The sequence below is a fragment of the Somniosus microcephalus genome, chromosome 4 (assembly GCF_052327205.1).
Source record: "Somniosus microcephalus isolate GS21.2 chromosome 4, FLI_Smic_1.0, whole genome shotgun sequence".
NCBI lineage: Eukaryota > Metazoa > Chordata > Chondrichthyes > Squaliformes > Somniosidae > Somniosus > Somniosus microcephalus.
The window spans coordinates 67,649,301-67,669,464 of record NC_140990.1 but is presented as its reverse complement, the minus strand read 5'-3'; the positions used below and the strand labels follow the sequence as shown (position 1 = coordinate 67,669,464).

General features: G+C 48.5%; 1 pseudogene; it reads right to left on the bottom strand.

Annotated features, from left to right (window-relative positions):
- Nucleotides 1-20,164, bottom strand: part of LOC147119124 (uncharacterized) — a 149,593-nt pseudogene that overhangs the window by 44,753 nt on the left and 84,676 nt on the right.

Here is a 20,164-nt window from a genome sequence, read left to right as displayed (position 1 = left end):
GCAGTACTGAGGGAGCGCTGCACTGAAAGAGGTGCCATCTTTCGGACAAGACGTTCAAGCGAGGCGCCATCTGCCCTCACAACTGGACATAAAAGATCTGATACAAAAGCAAAATACTGCGGATGCTGGAAATCTGAAATAAAATCAGAAAATGCTGGAAATACTCAGCTGGTCAGGCAGCATCTGTGGAGACAGAAACACAGTTAACGTTTCAGGTCGATGACCTTTCATCAGAACTGGGGTCATCGACCTGAAACGTTACCTCTGTTTCTCTTTCCACAGATGCTGCCTGACCTGCTGAGTATTTCCAGCATTTTCTGTTTTTATAAAGGATCCCATGATGTTATTTCGAAGAGCAGGGGAGTTCTCCCTGGAGTCCCGGCCAACATTTCTCCCTGAACCAACATCACTAAAACAGATCATAGATACATAGATACATAGAAGATAGGAGCAGGAGTAGGCCATTCGGCCCTTCGTGCCTGCTCCGCCATTCGATGAGATCATGGCTGATCCTTTAATTCAGTATCCCGTCCCCGCCTTCTCTCCGTAACCCTTAACCCCTTTTGCCCGTAGAAATATATCTAATTCCCTCTTAAATATATTTAATGAGCTGGCGTACACTGCCCTCTGTGGCAATGAGTTCCACAGGTTCACCACTCTCTGAGTGAAGAAATTCCCCCTCATCTCTGTCCTAAATGGTTTAGCCCTTATCCTTAAATTATGTCCTCTAGTTCTGTTCTCACCCGCCAAGGGAAACATTCCTTCTGCATCCAGTCTGTCTAGACCTGTCAGAATTTTATACACTTCTATGAGGTCCCCTCTCAATCTTCTAAACTCCAGTGTGTACATCCCTAAACTACATAGTCTCTCCTCATAGGTCATTCCCGCCATTCCTGGTATCAGCCTGGTGAATCGCCGCTGCACCCCCTCCATGGCAAGAACATCCTTCCTCAGATGAGGCGACCAAAACTGTACACAGTACTCGAGGTGTGGTCTCACCAGTGCCCTGTACAGCTGCAGCAAGGTATCCCTGTTCCTGTATTCTAACCCTTTTGCTATGAAGGCCAGCATACCGTTTGCCTTCTTGACCGCCTGTTGCACCTGCATGCTCGCCTTCAGTGACTGGTGTACAAGAACACCCAGGTCTCTCTGTACTTCCCCCTCTCCCAATCTATTGCCATTTAAATAATAATTTGCCCTCCCGTTCCTGCACCCAAGGTGGATAACTTCGCACTTGTCCACATTATAGTGCATCTGCCATTTATCCGCCCAATCGCCCAGTCTGTCCAAATCGCTCTGGAGCTTCCTGGTCTCTTCCTCTGAGCCCACCCCCCCTCCTAGTTTAGTGTCGTCTGCAAATTTGGAAATGCTGCATCCGACTCCCTGATCCAGGTCATTAATGTAAATTGTGAACAGCTGGGGGCCCAGGACAGATCCCTGTGGTACCCCACTTGTTACTGCCTGCCATTCAGAAAATGAGCCGTTTATTCCAACTCTCTGTTTTCTATCTGACAGCCAGTTCCCTATCCACGCCAAAACTTTCCCCTTTATCCCATGAGCCTCAATTTTCCATGCTAATCTTTTATGTGGGACCTTATCGAAGGCCTTTTGGAAGTCCAGGTACACCACATCTACTGGCTCTCCCCCATCTATTCTACCAGTTACTCCCTCAAAAAATTCCAATAGATTAGTCAAGCACGATTTACCCTTTGTAAATCCATGTTGACTCTGTCCTATCCTGTCCCCATTTGCTAAGTGCTCCGCTATTTCATCCTTAATGATGGACTCCAGCATTTTGCCCACAACTGATGTAAGGCTTACAGGTCTGTAATTACCTGCTTTTTCCCTACCCCCCTTTTTGAATAGTGGGGTAACGTTAGCTACCCTCCAATCCATCGGTACTGTTCCCGAGTCTAATGAATTCTGAAAAATCATCCTTAGTGCATCCGCTATCTCTAGGGCCACCTCCTTCAGTACCCTAGGATGCATGTTATCAGGCCCTGGGGATTTGTCCACCTTCAATCCCTTTAGCTTCCTTAACACCATATCCTTAGAGATATTGATTTGCGTCAGTTCCTCCTTTGCCAATGTCCCTATTTTTTTTTTTTCCCGATATCCCAGGGAGGTTTTTTGTGTCTTCCTTCGTAAAGACTGACCCAAAGTATGCATTTAGTTGATCTGCCATTTCCTTATTTCCCATTATATATTCCCCCGTATCTGACTGCAATGGACCAACTTTGGTTTTCACCAGTCTTTTCCTTTTGATATACTTATAAAAGCTTTTGGAGTTAGTTTTTATATTTTCCGCCAGCTTGTGATCATTATCACATTGCTGTCTGTGGGAGCTTGTTTGCTGCCGCGTTTCCCACATTACAACAGTGACTGCTCTTCAAAAGTACTTCATTGGCTGTAAAGTGCTTTGGGATGTCCTGAAGTTGTGAAAGGTGCTGTATGAATACAAGTCTTTCTTTAACAAAGGTGAAAAGGCCCAGAATGGAACAGTCGGTAACAGGACATCAATTAGTCTCCTCTTATCTTAGAGACATCAAGGACTCGATACAAAGTGTGTTTGAAACAAAGCAGATTTATTTGACTTATATCCAGAATATTAAACTCCAGCCCAATTAGAGGGGTTACTAACATCAGCAGAACAAACCCCAACTGTCAGAATGAACATGGTTCAGTCCTGGATGTGATTAACAGCAGCAACAACAGCAGAATCCAAATTCTGCAGTCACTTGTGAACTCGCTGGTGTGTCAGCAGGTTGGAGGACCGAGTGAATCCCTTCCCACACACGGAGCAGGTGAACGGCCTCTCCCCAGTGTGAACTCACTGGTGTCTCAGCAGGTGGGAGCTGTACAGAGCTCTGGTTAGAATCCATCTGGAGTATTGCTTTCAGATCTGGGCACTGCACCTCAGGAAAGATATATTGGCCTTGGAGAGGGGTCGCGGCGCAGATTCACCAGAATGATATCGGTGTAAAAGGGTTAAATTTCTTCAATAAACTCAAGCAGGTTTGTAGGACACGACCATCTTTTCCAGAAGTGGTGTGAGTCTCTCTAACGGCCCCTTCTCCTCCCCGGTGATCATAAACAGCATCTCTTAGGATCCCTTCAAGCATCTTCCCTGTGGTGGAGGTCACACTGATGGGCCTGGAGTTCCCTGGCTCTGATGGGAACTCTGTGAGCTGCCTTCCAATCTCGGGGAACAATCCCTGACTCTGTTGAGCTGTTGATGATACGGACAAGGGCAGTGGTGGGTAAATATGGCCCGTGGGCCATTTCCAGCCCAGCAATAGATTCAATCCAGCCTGCCAAGGCCTGGCTTCGAGGCCGAACATCCGCTGCACCTGACCCCAGACTGACCCCAGCCCACATAACGTCAGGAGGCGGGTCATTGTCTCCAAGGCAGCAGGGGAGTCACAACCACAAACAGAGGCAGGCAAATGGAATCTGCCATTTTCTGCATCAATGTGTCTGGCTCTGTTCCATGGAGGAGCCGGCAGATTTCCAGTTTCACCCACCCCCCGCCCTCCGATGTGCAAGCTCCCTGTCAGCCCTGGTTTAGCGGTTGGAGCTGGATATTGCACAGATGAGGCCCGGCCATCAAAATGGCTGGGTCCTCTCGCCGAGGACATTGGACAGGCAGCACCATCACACCGCTCACCCGATGTCCACCCAGAATGAAAATCAGCCCCAAGAAGTCTAAGCTCAGCAATCTCAGCAACGTCAAACACATCCAAGATCCCCGATCAGCTGCGAGAGAAGGATCGACATTCCATTCTTGCCCATGTGCCTGTTGCAATTGAGCCTTTCTTTGACAATGAGCCTGACTGAATGATCTGATCTGTGGTGTTTAATGGACTTGGGAAGCCAATCATATTTGGAAATATGAAACTGAACCCTGTATTTATTGAAAATATCAAATCTACCTTATTCAGCTGACTGATGCATCTCAATGGCAAGAGCATTGCGATAATAAAGGTTTGCAAATCAGAGCTGAATTTGATATTTCCAATAAAATCAACCTCAATGTTTCACAAATCCGAGATGTTCCAAGAGTTTTCAATGCGTTGGACCAGACTGGATGATGATAAATATTTGGACATCTCCAAGCACACTGCCTGACACTAGATTGTCCTCCACATTACAAGCTGTCTTATCCTCTTCAGCAATGCACATCTTCAAATGAGAGAAAAGGTCGTCGTGTGTCTGGGTTTCTTCCTGCACAATGGACCTCCAGTTTGTTCCCATTTGCTCACTGCATGTGACGAGATCACTGCTTTGCTGTCAGATCACAGGCCAAATGTCAGAATTAAAGCAATTGTGGTGATAAGAGTAGCTGGAACATTATTAAGGATCAGAACCAAACTATTGTCAGGAGAAATTTGCTTGGGTTGTGTTTGGAAACAGCAGGGGGTGATTTTAACCTCACACACCTGACGGGAAACTAATGCGATCAGATCGGCCGTTTGTTTTACACCCCGCCCGATTTCACTTTCGACTGAAATCATTGGAGATTAAAATCGGGGAAGGTGTAAAACGGGCAGGAAATTCAATCCCGTCAGGTGGGGGAGGTTCAAATTACCCCCAGCATACCTGAACTAGAAGGACAACTACTAAAAATGGCCAAAAGGACAATAAAATAACTATGGAAACAGCCTGAGCAGTTCCGCAGCAACAGGAATCCCCAAATGGGAAGCTTTCTGCTTTTTAACCTCGTACACTATTTATCTACAAAGTACATCTCTAATTATCATCAACAGCAAGCTGTAATATCACTTATTGGAATATGATTGTTTGACTAAGTAAGGGTTTAGCTAAAGAACTACCTGCAGTTATTTTACAAATATAGTATTTTCTTACTTTAAGCAAATCCTTTGAAGTTTTCTTCTGCCTTTTACTTTTTGTCGTGTGTTTTTTTCTCTTTAGGTCCCTGCACACAACCAAAGCTTTCTCAGCTGAGGGAACAGGTGGGCAGCTTGCTCTGACCCTGCCGTTCTACTGTGACCCGTGGGGTCTCACCCTCCAAATGGACTTCCTTGTGGGGACACACTCACTTTCTGTTGACCCCCCTCTTTCTTCCCGTCAGTCCAGTGGAGATTAAGGATTTGCAGTGTGAGGGAGAATGGGCATAAACCCACATCCCACCATTCTTTGGTGCCATTTGTTGAGCTGGCATGCTGTGCCCATCTCCGTTAATGACTTCTGATGTTCTTCCATTTTTTGAAGCAGAAACAGTGTCCACAAAGAGCTACTTGTGCTTCAAAAGACTCGAGCCGCTCAGCCAAACAGCCACGTGGACTTTCAGTCTAACATACAATCCATCGATCGATCGCTCACTCATTTCATTCATTTAGTAACGGCAGATTTTACTATCTTACACCACATTCTGTGTATTTAAGATAGTATCTGAGGACTATCTGAACTTATGTTGATAAATTATTGGGAGGGTAGAAGTGGTGCGATACTCAACACTAAGAGTCGGACTGTTTCCGATTCACCAATTGAACACTTTGCTCTTGTAAGAATTCGCAATAATTTACAGTTCTGAAGATCAATTTTTTTGCTTAAAGAATCCCTGGGCGTTGTGCTTTTAAATTTCCAGGGATAAAAATGGCTGTCACCACATGGCCGAAGACAAAGGACAATGCTTTGTTTACAAAGCAATGGAATGCTATTAGCATTTGTTTGTATATCGAGTGGATACATCTAAACTGCAGAAGAGACTTTTGTACCTTTAATGGGAATTGAATGGGTTTTTAAATCACCCAGCACTGGACAATAGGGCTGTTGCATTCTCTTTTGTTTCAGCCCAGGGAGCTCCGGAAGACACATTAACCCAGTCTAACCACTTTGAGTTAGCCAATCACAGCTTTCTCTTGTGTATTGGACCCTTTGGGCGGGGAATTTTGCACGCAGCCCTTGCAGGGCAGAACAGCAGGGGGGAGGGGGGCTCAACAGATATATAAAGATAGCTGCTGAGAAGCTATCTCTCTCTTTACTTCCTGGGACCATAGGTGAGTCTCTCTCTCTCTCTCTTACTTCGCTGGACCACAGGTGAGCAGGGTGTTCTGACTCCTCGGCAAGGCAACCTAGCAGGAGTTTGGGGTGGTGATTTGAGGGTAATTGCTAAGATTGTTTAAATAACATTGTAGTCATTTTATCCTTCGTTTTCGCCGTCTGCAACCCCCCTGTTATATAGTTTTAATGTAATTACTGTGTTCGTGTGGTATAGTTTATTCTTTTGATTGTAGTTTATTTTAGGTAATAAAACTTGATTTTTTTCTCTCATCCAAACCACTTGTTCCGTTTTAATATCATTAATTATAAGTTCCTCCACTCAGAACTGAAGGAGGGGTAGCGATTCGGAACCGCTGTTTTAAAATTGGTTTTATTGGAATTGGTCTGGTGCAGGCAAAGGCTGCAAGACCAGGAAAATTACTTTAAACCAGTTTAAAGAAGCCCCCAACCCTTACAATGGTGAGCCAGGTAGGAGTGGAGGCAGTTTTTGATTTAATAAGTGGTCTGGATCTGGAGAAAGCATCAGCTGTAGTTTCTCTCGTTTTCAGTATGTGGGTAGCCCTGCGGATGTTAGCAGCAGCGTGTAGGCTGACCTATCGGGGAATAGGTGGCTGGGTTAGGAAGGGTGAGATGAGGGAGCAGGAGGAGAAGTTTAGGGAAGTAAAGGCAGCTTATAAGCTGGCCTGCGCCCTAAGGTTTGAGGAAGCAGATCATGGCCCCTGTAGGGCAGAGATAGAAAGCCTTAACATGGCTTTAAATGCATCAAAGGGGATGATTTGTCTGATCAGCCCGAAGGCAGGTCAGCTGGACTTTACTGGCAGCCCAAGTAGAACCATCCCACAGGCAGCACCCAGAACGGTGCTGGATTGGGAATTAGAGACCTCAAGACTGCAGCCCAAAGCTCCGAGTCTTGAGGAGCTCTGGCAGCGAGGAGGGGTGGACAATGGGGTGGTTGGAAAACACCAGCAGGTCCCGCTAGGCAGGCAGGGACCAGGACCAGTGTACCCCCTCCAACAACGGAGGTACGGTCCACCCGTGAGGAGTGAGCCTGAGAATAGGAATCCTCAGCCCACAGCAAGTTCGAGTTCACAGGCAAGCACTGTGGCTTGTGTGGGGGGAGGAGCCATTCATGTTCAGAGTAAGCTGTTTAAGCCAGGGAACAGGGAAGGAGAGTTCTGGGACCCCTGTAGAGCAGGTCCAGTAGCAGAAATCCGGGACAAGGGAGGCACACAGGGGATAGTTTTGGCCCCAGAAAAAAGGCAGGTCCAAAATTCCCCAGTTAAAGCCACCTGGGTGAGGGAGCATGAGTTTGCTGTCCGTGCAAGTTCAAGTTCACCGCCTGTAAAGACAGGCACTGTGGCCTGTTTAAAGGGACCAGCTTCTCAGCCAGCTTCTAGAGTGGTCCCCCCATGATGTGGGACCCTGGGGGGCAGCGATAGCAATCCATCTTGCAGGAGACATAGGGAGGGAGCTGAAACCAGGTTTTAAACATGGGGAGGAAAATTTCCAGCCACCAGCAGCGGGTGGTGAGAGTATACCTGCCCCCAGCACAGGAGTGGGCAGGGAAGAGCAGACAAACCCAGAGAGAGATTTGCACCGGCAGGCTGCCAGGTACATTATACAGTGCGGGCTATTTGGACATGGGGGAGAAGGTTCCCAGCCAGCTGGGGCTGTGACCCAAGCTCAGGGTCCACCAGCCAAAGTTTCCCCCAGAGAGACACCCCTCAGAAGGTCTCAGCGGGTGCCCCAGCCTAAGAAAGCATGGTCACCCACTTTACAGTGGAGTAGGGCGGTCTCCCGAGCCAGGGAGAAGCCAAAGAACAGGGGTCCCCACTCAACAGCCATAAGCTGCGAGGGACCAGAGACAGGAGGCAGTCCAGCTTCGCTGCAGCCAGCAGCAATCTGCGACAGTGCCAGAGATTAGCCTGGCCATCCGGAGACGGGCGGCATTTGTATTATAGCTATGTGTGTGAATATAGCTTGCTTTAAGGTGTAAATTGTAAGTTTAGATTTAACTGGTAGTTTAAGTGTGAGTTTAAGTTTACATGTGTGCCAAATGTTTGTATTTTGGTCCGAGGTCAAGGGACCCGACCATGTCTCCACCTAAGGCAGCAGGTCCGTGAGACCTGGCTGCATGTCCTTTTAAGTTTTTGCAGGAGATTGGAAAATGAAGCAGCCATGTTCGCCCAGCCCGAGCTGAGCATCGAATGAAGATACGGATACGGAATGTTGGGGATCACCTCGCCACTGGACGAATCCAGGAGACCCCACAGCGATCTTCGGGAAAAACCGGACAGGGTCCGGAGGAACTTGCCTACTCCTCCTACGGGGAGGAGATGGCCCCAGCTGGGTGGGGCACGGCCCCCAACCCAGCACTATCCTGACCGAAGATCACTTGCGGGAGACCTCGCTGTTGAGGAGTCACGATGGGGAAGCATGGGCGCCTTGTGATAGGAACGCGTTCCTCGGGGGTGGGTGGTGATGGCCCGGGAAAGATCGTATAGGGGAGGGGGATACCCAAGAGTCGTGTGGGTGCATTCGGGGAAGGGAGGAACTCACCCGGGGGCCCACGGGCAAAGTGAGGGTAAGTGTGGCTGGGAAGGATGAGTGGGTGGCCGGATCAGTGTGGGGTCAGGGAGAGCCGCCACACAGGCACCCATCATTTTCTACAGCCAGTCGAGGGTAGACAGGAGGGGGAAAGACTGGGAGTTGAGATCCCATGCTCCCCGGTCTCGGTCTGTGCTAAGGTGTATTTTAAGCAGGAGGGGTACCCCGCCTCCACAAAAGGACAAGGGAACGGCTCGGGGCTGGCGGAGCAGGCTGGTCTGTAAATCCATTCTGCCTGTTTTAAAGATTAAGATGATCAAAGGGGGGTGGAAGGTACATTTACTGCCCGGGTGGGAGGAGCAATACCCACTCGAATTTCGTGACCCATCATCGGCACGTGATCGGGGTTCATTTAAGCATGTTATTTAATGATTTTTTGTATTTTGTGTTGCAGCCCCAAGTTGAGCAGAGGCGTAGGATCCTCTGCATGCTTGGGACCAGTTTGTGACAACTCCAAGTTGAGCAGAGGCGTAGGACCCTCTCCATGCTTGGGATCATTTTGATTACATTGTGTAACTAAGATTGCAACATTTTGTAATAACTTATGATGTAAAAAAGTGATTGTAAATTTGGTTTACACTGTATAATTTTACAAGCGTGTAGGGGTATGAGACCCCTTATTGAAAACTGAAGTATCTGTAAGATGCCTACCGTACCATGGTTTTTTTCTTGAATTTAAGGGGAATAGATGGGATGGGGATCAGTGGCAGATAGCTATTAGGTAAATACAGGGGATGGTTGTTTGTGAGGGGTCAGAAATTATTGCTCATTTCTTCAAGAGGATACTACAAGCAAGCTGGAAGTATCCAAGGGCAGACTGTAAGAATTTGCAATAATTTACAGTTCTGAAGATCAATTTTTTTGATTAAAGAATCCCTGGACGTTGTGCTTTTAAATTTCCAGGGATAAAAATGGCTGTCACCACATGGCCGAAGACAAAGGACAATGCTTTGTTTACAAAGCAATTGAATGCTATTAGCATTTGTTTGTATATCGAGTGGATACATCTAAACTGCAGAAGAGACTTTTGTACCTTTAATGGGAATTGAATGGGTTTTTAAATCACCCAGCACTGGACAATAGGGCTGTTGCATTCTCTTTTGTTTCAGCCCAGGGAGCTCCGGAAGACACATTAACCCAGTCTAACCACTTTGAGTTAGCCAATCACAGCTTTCTCTTGTGTATTGGACCCTTTGGGCGGGGAATTTTGCACACAGCCCTTGCAGAGCAGAACAGCAGTGGGGAGGGGGGCTCACCAGATATATAAAGATAGCTGCTGAGAAGCTATCTCTCTCTTTACTTCCTGGGACCATAGTTGAGTCTCTCTCTCTCTCTCTCTCTTACTTCGCTGGACCACAGGTGAGCAGGGTGTTCTGACACCGCAACAAGGCAACCTAGCAGGAGTTTGGGGTGGTGATTTGAGGGTATTTGCTAAGATTGTTTAAATAACATTGTAGCCATTTTATCCCTCGTTTTCGCCATCTGCAACCCCCCTCTTATATAGTTTTAATATAATTACTGTGTTCGTGTGGGATAGTTTATTCTTTTGATTGTAGTTTATTTTAGGTAATAAAACTTGATTTTTTTTCTCTCATCCAAACCACTTGTTCCATTTTAATATCATTAATTATAAGTTCCTCCACTCAGAACTGAAGGTGGGGTAGCGATTCGGAACCGCTGTTTGTAAATTGGTTTTATTGGAATTGGTCTGAGTGCAGGCAAAGGCTGCAAGACCAGGAAAATTACTTTAAACCAGTTTAAAGAAGCCCCCAACCCTTACACTCTCACCAACGTGCGTGGTCCCTTTAAATGCGGTGCACGGTTTCGCTCCCAGCGGCAGCAGCTGGTGAGCAGCCTGCGCGGGGCCTCACCATTGCTGCGCCACCGTGCAGCCGCGCACCTTAGGGGCAACATTGGTGTGCGGCCCTCAACAGCTCACCACAACTTGTTAAGTGGCCCTCCGGCCCCAATCATTGCCCACCCCTGCCCGAAACCATCTTTAACGGGATTCTGCCTCCTGACGGAGCTGGGAAAGATTTTGCCATTATTACCACAATTGAGCACCATCTTCTTTTCCAAAGATCTCTGAGCTTCTCTAATGGCTGGTCATCTTCCAAAATTCGATAGACTCTGGAACAGTACCCATGGATTGGCGGGTAGCTAATGTTACCCCACTGTTCAAAAAGGGTGGTGGAGAGAAAACGGGGAATTACAGACCGGTAAGCTTGACATCGGTAGTGGGGAAAATGCTAGAGTCCATTATAAAGGATGTAATAGCAGAGCACTTGGAAAAAAGTGACCGGATCGGACAAAGTCAACATGGATTTACAAAAGGTAAATCGTGCTTGACTAATCTACTGGAATTTTTTGAGGATGTAATTGGTAAAGTAGATAAGGGAGAACCAGTGGATGTGGTGTACTTGGATTTTCAAAAGGCTTTCGATAAGGTCCCGCATAATAGATTAGCGTGTAAAGTTAAGGCACATGGGAATGGGGGCAAGGTATAGACTTGGGTAGTGAACTGGTTGGCAGACAGAAAGCAAAGAGTTGGAATAAACGGCTCTTTTCCGAGTGGCAGGCAGTGACTAGTGGGGTACCGCAGGGATCAGTCCTTGGACCCCAGCTATTCACAATATATATTAATGATCAGGACGAGGGAACTAGATGTAATAACTCCAAATTTGCAGATGACATAAAGCTGGGTGTGCGTGTGTGCTGTGAGGAGGGTACAGAGAAACTCCAGTATGATATGGACAGGTTGGGTGATTGGGCAGAAGCATGGCAAATGCAATATAATGTGGATAAATGCGAGGTTATCCACTTTGGTGTCAAAAACAGGAAGGCAGATTATTATCTGAATGGCAATAGATTGGGAGAAGGGGAAGTGCAACGAGACCTGGGCGTCCTTGTGCACCAGTCGCTGAAAGTAAGCATGCAGGTGCAGTAGGCGGTTAAGAAGGCATATGGTATGTTGGCCTTCGTAGCGAGAGGGTTTGAGTACAGGAACAAGGATGTCTTGCTGCAGTTGTACAGGGCCTTGGTGAGACCACATCTGGAGTATTGTGTGTAGTTTTGGTCGCCTTATCTGAGGAAGGATGCTCTTGCCATTGAGGGAGTGCAGCGAAGATTCACCAGGCTGATACCTGGGATGGCGGGAATGACGTATAAGGAGAGATTGGGTCGATTGGGCTTGTACTCGCTGGAGTGTAGAAGAATGAATGGGGATCTCATCGAAACTTATAAAATTCTAACAGGACTAGACAGACTAGATGCTGGAAGGATGTTCCCGATGGTCGGGGAGTCCAGAACCAGGGGTCACAGTTTAAGGATAAGGGGTAAGCCATTTAGGACAGAGATTAGGAGGAATTTCTTCACCCAGAGATTGGTGAACCTGTGGAATTCTCTACCAAAGAAGGCAGTAGAGGCAAATTCATTAAATATATTCAAGAAGGAGTTGGATATATTTCTTAAGGCTAAAGGGATCAAGGGATATGGAGAGAAGGCAGGAACAGGGTACTGAATTTGGACGATCAGCCATGATCACATTGAATGGCGGAGCAGGCTCGAGGGGTCGAATGGCCTACTCCTGCTCCTATCTTCTATGTTTCTATGTTTTGTCTTCCTCAATTGTGGGTGATATTTCTCTCTATTCTCCTGTAAACTGGATTCCTCTTGATCTCAACTGGGTTCAATGTAAGATAGTTCAGGGAGTCAGGCATCATTCACCCCTAGACCTACGCTGGCCGGTGAAAGCCCAGTCATTTCCTTAGTAAGGATTCCTCTGGTTCCTCATCATATATTTGTCAGGATACTGAAGCCCAGCTTTCTTACCGTCCACTCCTGGAGGCCCCACTCCCTGAGCCTACAACCTTCAGCAGGGTCAGTGGCGGAGTTCAACAGCAGGAGTGAACCCAACTGTCAGAATGAACATGATTCAGTCCTGGATGTGATTAACAGCAGCATTAACAGCAGAATCCAACCGCTGCAGTCACTTGTGAACTTGCTGGTGTCTCAGCAGGCTGTATGACCGAGTGAATCCCTTCCGACACTCGGAACAGGTGAATGGCCTCTCCCCAGTGTGAGTGCGCTGGTGTCTCAGCAGGCTGCAGTTCTGAGTGAGTCCCTTACCACGCACTGAGCAGGTGAACAGCCTCTCCCTGATGTGAACTCACTGGTGTGTCAGCAAGCTGGAGTTCTGAGTGAATCCCTTCCCACACACTGAGCAGGTGAACGGCCTCTCCCCGGTGTGAACTCGCTGGTGTATTAGTAGGTGGGATGAATTTGTGAATCCCTTCCCACACTGAGCAGGTGAACGGCCTCTCCCCAGTGTGAACTCGCTGGTGTGTCAGAAGGGTGGTTGAATTCGTGAATCCTTTTCCACAGTCAGAGCAGGTGAACGGCCTCTCCCCAGAATGAATTCGCTGGTGTGTCAGCAGATCCCTTTTGCTTTTAAAGCTTTTCTCACAGTCAGAACATTTAAAAGGTCTCATGTTTGTGTGAACAAGTTGGTGTCTCAGTAGCTGGGATGACTGAGTGACTCCCTTTCCACACACGGAGCAGGTGAACTGCCTCTCCCCAGTGTGAATTCGCTGGTGTGTCAGCAGGTCACTTGACTGAGTGAATCCATTCCCACACTCAGAGCAGGTGAACGGTCTCTCCCCGGTGTGACTGCGCCGATGGGTTTCCAGCTGATACGGGTAATCAAATCTTTTCCCACAGTCCCTACATTTCCATGGTTTCTCCCTGGTGTGACTGCGCTTGTGTTTCGATAGACCAGAGGATCGACTGAATCCTCGTCCACACACAGAACACGTGTATGGTTTCTCCCCGCTGTGAACGGTGCTTTTTGCTTTCATGTTATGTCTGATGATACTCAGGTCCCGATGAATGTGGATAAATGTGAGGTTATCCACTTTGGTGGCAAAAACAGGAAGGCAGATTATTATTTGAATGGCAATAGATTGGGAGAAGGGGAAGTGCAAAGAGACCTGGGTGTTCTTGTGCACCAGTCGCTGAAGGTAAGCATGCAGGTGCAGCAGGCGGTTAAGAAGGCAAATGATATGTTGGCCTTCGTAGCAAGAGGGTTTGAGTACAGGAGCAAGGATGTCTTGCTACAGTTCTACAGGGCCTTGGTGAGACCGCACCTTGAGTATTGTGTGCAGTTTTGGTCGCCTTACCTGAGGGAGGACGTTCTTGCCATGGAGGGAGTGCAGCAAAGATTCACCAGGCTGATACCTGGGATGGCAGGAATGACGTATGAGGAGAGATTGTGTCGATTGGGCTTATACTCACTGGAGTTTAGAAGATTGAGAGGGGATCTCATTGAAACCTATAAAATTCTGTCAGGCCTGGACAGACTAGATGCAGGATGTTTCTGATGGCCGGGGAGTCCAGAACCAGGGGTCATAGTCTAAGGATAAGGGGTAAGCCATTTAGGACTGAAATGAGGAGGCATTTCTTCACCCAGAGAGTGGCGAACCTGTGGAATTCTCTACCACAGAAGGCAGTAGAGGCCAGTTCATTAAATAAATTCAAGAAGGAGTTAGATATATTTCTTAAGGCTAAAGGGATCAAGGGATATGGGGAGAAGGCAGGGACAGGGTACTGAATTTGGATGATCAGCCATGATCTCATTGAATGGCGGAGCAGGCTCAAAGGGCCGAATGGCCTACTCCTGCTCCTACCTTCTGTGTTTCTATGAATTGAGTGACACTGTCAGATCTTGACGTGATGTTTGAGTTAAATATCCTGTCTACAAATCCTCCCCTTCTAATACCCTGTAAAATGAATATAAAACAAGAAAAAGGGAGCATGAGAGAGAACACACAAAAACACAAAGACAGATTGTGAAATTGAACTCAATGAATCTGGGAGTTTGTGGGGCCGGTACCAGAAAAAAAGTAACGATGAAAGCTGCTGGATTGTCATTAAAATCCCAACTGGTTCACTAATGCCCCTCAGGGATATGGGGATCGAGCGGGAAAGTCAAGTTGAAGTCGAAGATCAGCCATGACCTTATTGAATGGCGGAGCAGGCTAGAGGGGCCGAATGGTCCACTCCTGCTCCTAATTCTTGTGTTCTTATGGAAGGGAACCAGCCACCCTACCTGTCCCGTGACTTCTACCGCCTAGAAGGAAAAGGGCAGCGAGTGCATGGGCACAGCATCATCTGCAAGTCACACACCATCCTGACTTGGACATAGATCGGCCGTTCCTTCATCGTCGCCAGGTCAAAATCCTGGAACTCCCTCCCTAACAGCACTGTGGGAGCACCTTCACCACACGGACTGCAGCGGTTCAAGAAGGCGGCTCACCACCACCTTCTCAATGGGAAACTAGGGAGACCGGTGGGCGCCGTGGGGACTGGAGTGCATCATCACCCCGGCCAATGTGATTTTAATTTAATAAGTTTTAAAAATTAATCTAGTGTTTTTAAGCTTCTTTACAGTCCATTTGTTCGGCCGGGAGAGCGGGAGTCTCCGCTCGGCGATGCAGAGAGCCCTGCAGATGGAGAAGAATGTCGACCAGAGTCTGCTGGATCTGCACAAACTCTCCACTGGGAGCCCCGACCCTCAACTGTGTGAATTCCTGGAGACCCGCTATCTGGATGAACAAGTGAAGATGATCAGGAAGCTTGGAGATCACATCATCAACTTGCAGAGACTGGGACCCCTGCCTTGCATGGAATGAGGGCTTGTGACTTTGAGCTGACAGCCGAGACCTGAGCTCTGTAAATGTCATTTACTGTAAAAATGTTAAAATTTTAAATTAAAAAAAAAAACCCCGGGGGGACGCGGGCTGCACACATCCCGAGTGCGGCCCCAGGCTCCATTATTAAAACAGTAAAAATAAATGCTGGCCTTACCAGTGACGTTCACATCCTCGGTCCCAGGGACCGCCTCAGAAGAAGGAGAGAAGATGGCGGCGCCTAACCCGGGCCTTTCACCGAGAAACAGCCTCACTGCTGCCGTCCCGTGGAACACAGACCGGGCCGCGGGATCTCATTCGGGCCTGAGGCCGTTCTCCAACTTCATAAACCCTGCGGCGCAGCCTACCCGCAGTTTATTAATCTCCCGACCTGCAGCTCCGCCCAGTGAGGGACACGTGACCCGGGCCCACGGCCTGATTGACGGGAGCTTCCGACCAATAGGGAGCGAGCGGGGTGGGGCTGGAGGAGCAAGCCGGCGGCGTGTCCTCCAACCAATCGGGGAGCCAGAGGGGCGGGACTAGTGCCGGCTGATTGTCTGATCCACAGGGCAGCGAGTTTCTCCAGTCCCTTGTTCAGGGCCCGGGGCCAGGGGAGGCTGTGGGCCTTTATTCCCCTTATTGGACACAAGGCTCTTTGTCTCACAACACACTGGCTCAGGTTTTTTAAATTCATCAATAAAAGCAGATAAACCCCGTGCATCACTGCAGGAGTTCCTCAGGGCAGTGTCCTAGGCCCAACCATCTTCAGCTGTTTCATCAATGACCTTCCCTCCATCATAAGGTCAGAAGTGGGGATGTTCACTGATGATTGCACACTGTTCAGCACCATTCGAGACTCGTCAGATACTGACGTAGTCCGTGTCCATATGCAGCAAGACCTGGACAACATTCAGACTTGGGCTGACAAGTGGCAAGTAACATTCGCACCACACAAGTGCCAGGCAATGACCATCTCCAACAAGCGAGACTCTAACCTTCTCCCCTTGACATTCAATGGCATTACCATCGCTGAATCCCCCACTATCAACATCCTGGGGGTTACCATTGATCAGAAACTGAACTGGACCAGCCATATAAATACTGTGGCTACAAGAGCAGGCCAGAGGCTGGGAATTCTGCGGCGAGTGTCTCACCTCCTGACTCCCCAAAGCCTTTCCACCATCTACAAGGCACAAGTCAGGATTGTGATAAAATACTCTCCACTTGCCTGGATGAGTGCAGCTCCAACAACACTCAAGAAGCTCGACACCATTCAGGATAAAGCAGCCCGCTTGATTGGCACGCCATCCACCACCTTCAACATTCACTCCCTCCACCACCGGTGCACTGTGGCTGCAGTGTGTACCATCTACAAGATGCACTGCAGCAACTCGCCAAAGCTCCTTCAACAGCACCTTCCAAACCCGCGACCTCTACCACTTAGAAGGACAAGGGCAGCAGACGCATGGGAACATCACCACCTACAAGTTCCCCTCCAAGCCACGCACCACCCTGACTTGGACCTGTATCGCCGTTCCTTCACTGTCGCTGGGCCAAAATCCTGGAACTCCCTTCCTAACAGCATTGTGGGTGTACCTACACCATATGGACTGCAGCGGTTCAAGAAGGCGGCTCACCACCATCTTCTCAAGGGCAATTAGGGGTGGGCACTAAATGCAGGCCTAGCCAGCCAGCGACGCCCACATCCCATCAATGAATTTTAAAAAAACTTTCTAATATTTGGGAGTAAAAGTACAAGCTTTCCTCTGGGGAATTTATTATTAGTTTCAGGAAACAACAACAACCACTTGTATTTATAAAGTGCCTTTAATGTAGTAAAACGTCCCAAGGCTCTTCACAGGATCGTTATAAAACAAAATTTGACACCGAGCCACATAAGGAGATATTCGGGCAGATGACCAAAAGCTTGGTCAAAGAAGTAGGTTTTAAGGAGCATCTTAAAGAAGGAGAGAGAGGTAAAGAGATGGGGAGGTTTAGGGAGGGAATTCCAGAGCTCAGGGCCCAGGCAGCTGAAGGCATGGCCGCCAATGGTGGAGTGATTAAAATCGGGGATGCTCCAGAGGCCAGAATTAGAGGAGCGCAGATATCTTGGGGGGTTGTGGGGCTGAGAGATTACAGAGATAGGGAGGGGCGAGGCCACGGAGGGATTCACTCCACACGGCCTGACCTTGGTCATCTTGTCGATCTTACATACTGTTTATGGATAACAAGCTGGTTACAAAACAGAAAACCGAGAGTAGGGGTTGGGAGTAGCTACTCAGACTGGCTAAAGGTGGGAAGTGGTGTTCCACAGGGATTGGTGCTGGGACCACTGTGGTTCATAAATGATTTGGACTCGGGAATCAGAAGTACAATTAATACTGAGGAAGACAAAATGCAAGAAGATATTAATAAATTTCAGAATGGGCATGTAATTGGCAAATGAATTTCACTATAGATCAGTGTGAGGTGGTGTGTTAATGAATTTCACTATAGATCAGTGTGAGGTGGTGTGTTTTGGTAGGAAGAATAAGGAGGCCACACACTACTTGGACAAGGGGGAGAAATTGGGTTGCTTTGCGCCTCCCGCGATATTCAGCGGGAGGTTAGCGGCAGCGGTAGTCGGTCGCGCCCCGCGGCACTGCACCGCCGGCAATGACATCATCGCTATGCTCAGCACTCCGGCTGCAACCTTGGGTTGCGACCCCTGACCTATCACCGAACAATATGTCCGACAGGGTCAGGGGTCGTTCTTGCAGTCACGGTGGTGCCACTTAAAGGGCAGGTGTCGGGCGGCAACCTTTTATTTTGGCCGACTTCCAGCACCTGCCCCCTTCCTTCTTCGGGGCGTCGGCTGCGATCGCTCAGCCCAGTGCTCCTCTTGATCTGACACCCCGCTCCCCGGTGGTCCAGCAGGGCCCCGGTGTGCGCACTGCTAGGCCCCTCCCCTTTAATCAGGGAGGGAGGTCTGCAATAACGCGGTGCTATGTGCCGACGGGCGTGGCGCTGTTACACGAAGCGCCGCGAAATTCACTGGTAGCGCCTCAAAAGGGAGGGGAGTGCTTCCAGTAGCACCCCGCCTCCTGCTTGGGGCGCTACCACTGAAGTTACGGCACGGGTCGCTAACTTTTTGGGGCGCTAAAATTAGCCCCGGTGACGTTAGCGACCCAAAGGGGGTGCCACCGAATTTTTCTCCTAAAAGTCTAAATGTGCTGGAGGAGCAGAGGGATCCAGGGATACAGATACACAAATCACTAAAAGTAACGACACAGGTTAATAAGGCCATTAAAAAAAAAGCACTGGGTACATTCCTAAAGGATCCTTCTGTTCTGTGCCTAGGAGCTCTGAACCATGGCAGAGAGCGGCTGGGATACGTTTCTCACATACCTCGAGATTAACCCGCACGGGGACTTTGCGGTCAGTGAAGAGAGACGAGAAAGACCAAAGTGCCGTTTGCCCCTCTCAGTGTGGCCCTGAAGGACTGTGTCCAGGCTGAAGTTCTGTTCCCGCCGTACGATCCTCCCCCAGATTGTCCTTTCTGAGCTCCAGCCAGGTGATGCTAAACACTCAGGTGTGAAAGACAAAAATCTATAGCAATCTGTTTAAAACAAAGCTGATTTATTTGACATCTATCCAGAATATTAAACACCAGCCCAGTTACAGGAGTTATTAACATCAACAGAATCAAACCCCAACTGTTAGAATGAACATGGTTCAATACTGGATGTGATTAACAGCAGCAACAGCAGAATCCAACCCCTGCAGTCACTTGTGAACTCGCTGGTGTGTCAGCAGGTTGGATAACTGAGAGAATCCCTTCCCACACACAGAGCAGGCGAACGGCCTCTCCCCAGTATGAGTGCGCTGGTGTACAGTGAGTTCAGATGACTGCCTGAACCCAGTCCCGCAGCGAGAGCACCTGAACGGCCTCCCCCAGTGTGAACACGTTGATGGCATGTCAGTTCCCCGGAACTTTTATAGCACTTCCCACAGTCCGAGCATTTAAAAGGTCTCTCATCAGTGTGAACTCGCTGGTGATTCAGTAGGGTGGATGACTGAGTGAATCCCTTCCCACACTCAGGGCAGGTGAACGGCCTCACCCCAGTGTGAACTCTCTGGTGTCTCAGCAGATGCGGTTTGCTTTTAAATCTCTTCGCACAGTCAGAACATTTAAAAGGTCTCTTATCAGTGTGAACAAGCTGGTGCGTCAGCAGGTGGGATGAACGCGTGAAACACGTCCCACACTCAGAGCAGGTGAACGGCCTCTCCCCAGTATGAACTCGCTGATGTGTCTGAAGGTCGGATGACTGAATGAATCCTATCCCACACTCGAAGCAGGTGAACGGCCTCTCCCCGGTGTGAATGCGTTTGTGTCTCAACAGGCCAGATGATCTGCTGAAGCCTCGTCCACACACAGAACACATGTACAGTTTCTCCCCACTGTGAACGGTGCTTTTTGCTTCCATATTCAAAGGCTGATGATATTCAGGTCCTGATGAATCGAGTGACTCTGTCAGATCTTGATCCAGTGTTTGGTTTGAGTTTCCCGTATGCAAATCCTCCCCTTCCAATAGCCTGTAAAATGAATTTAAAACAGGAAAAAGGGAGTGTAAGAGAGAACCCACAAAAAGAGGCAGATTGTGAAATTGAGCTTAATGAATCTGGTAATTTGTGGGGCTGGCACTAGAAAAAAGTGACCATGAAAGCTGCCAGATTGTCATAACATCCCACTGGTTCACTAGTTCACTGGAACCCACCACCCAGTCTGGGCCTACACAAGAACTCTGGCCTCTATGTGAGGAGAGGTGTCAGGGGGAGGGGCAAAGGAGAGGGACTTTATACATCTG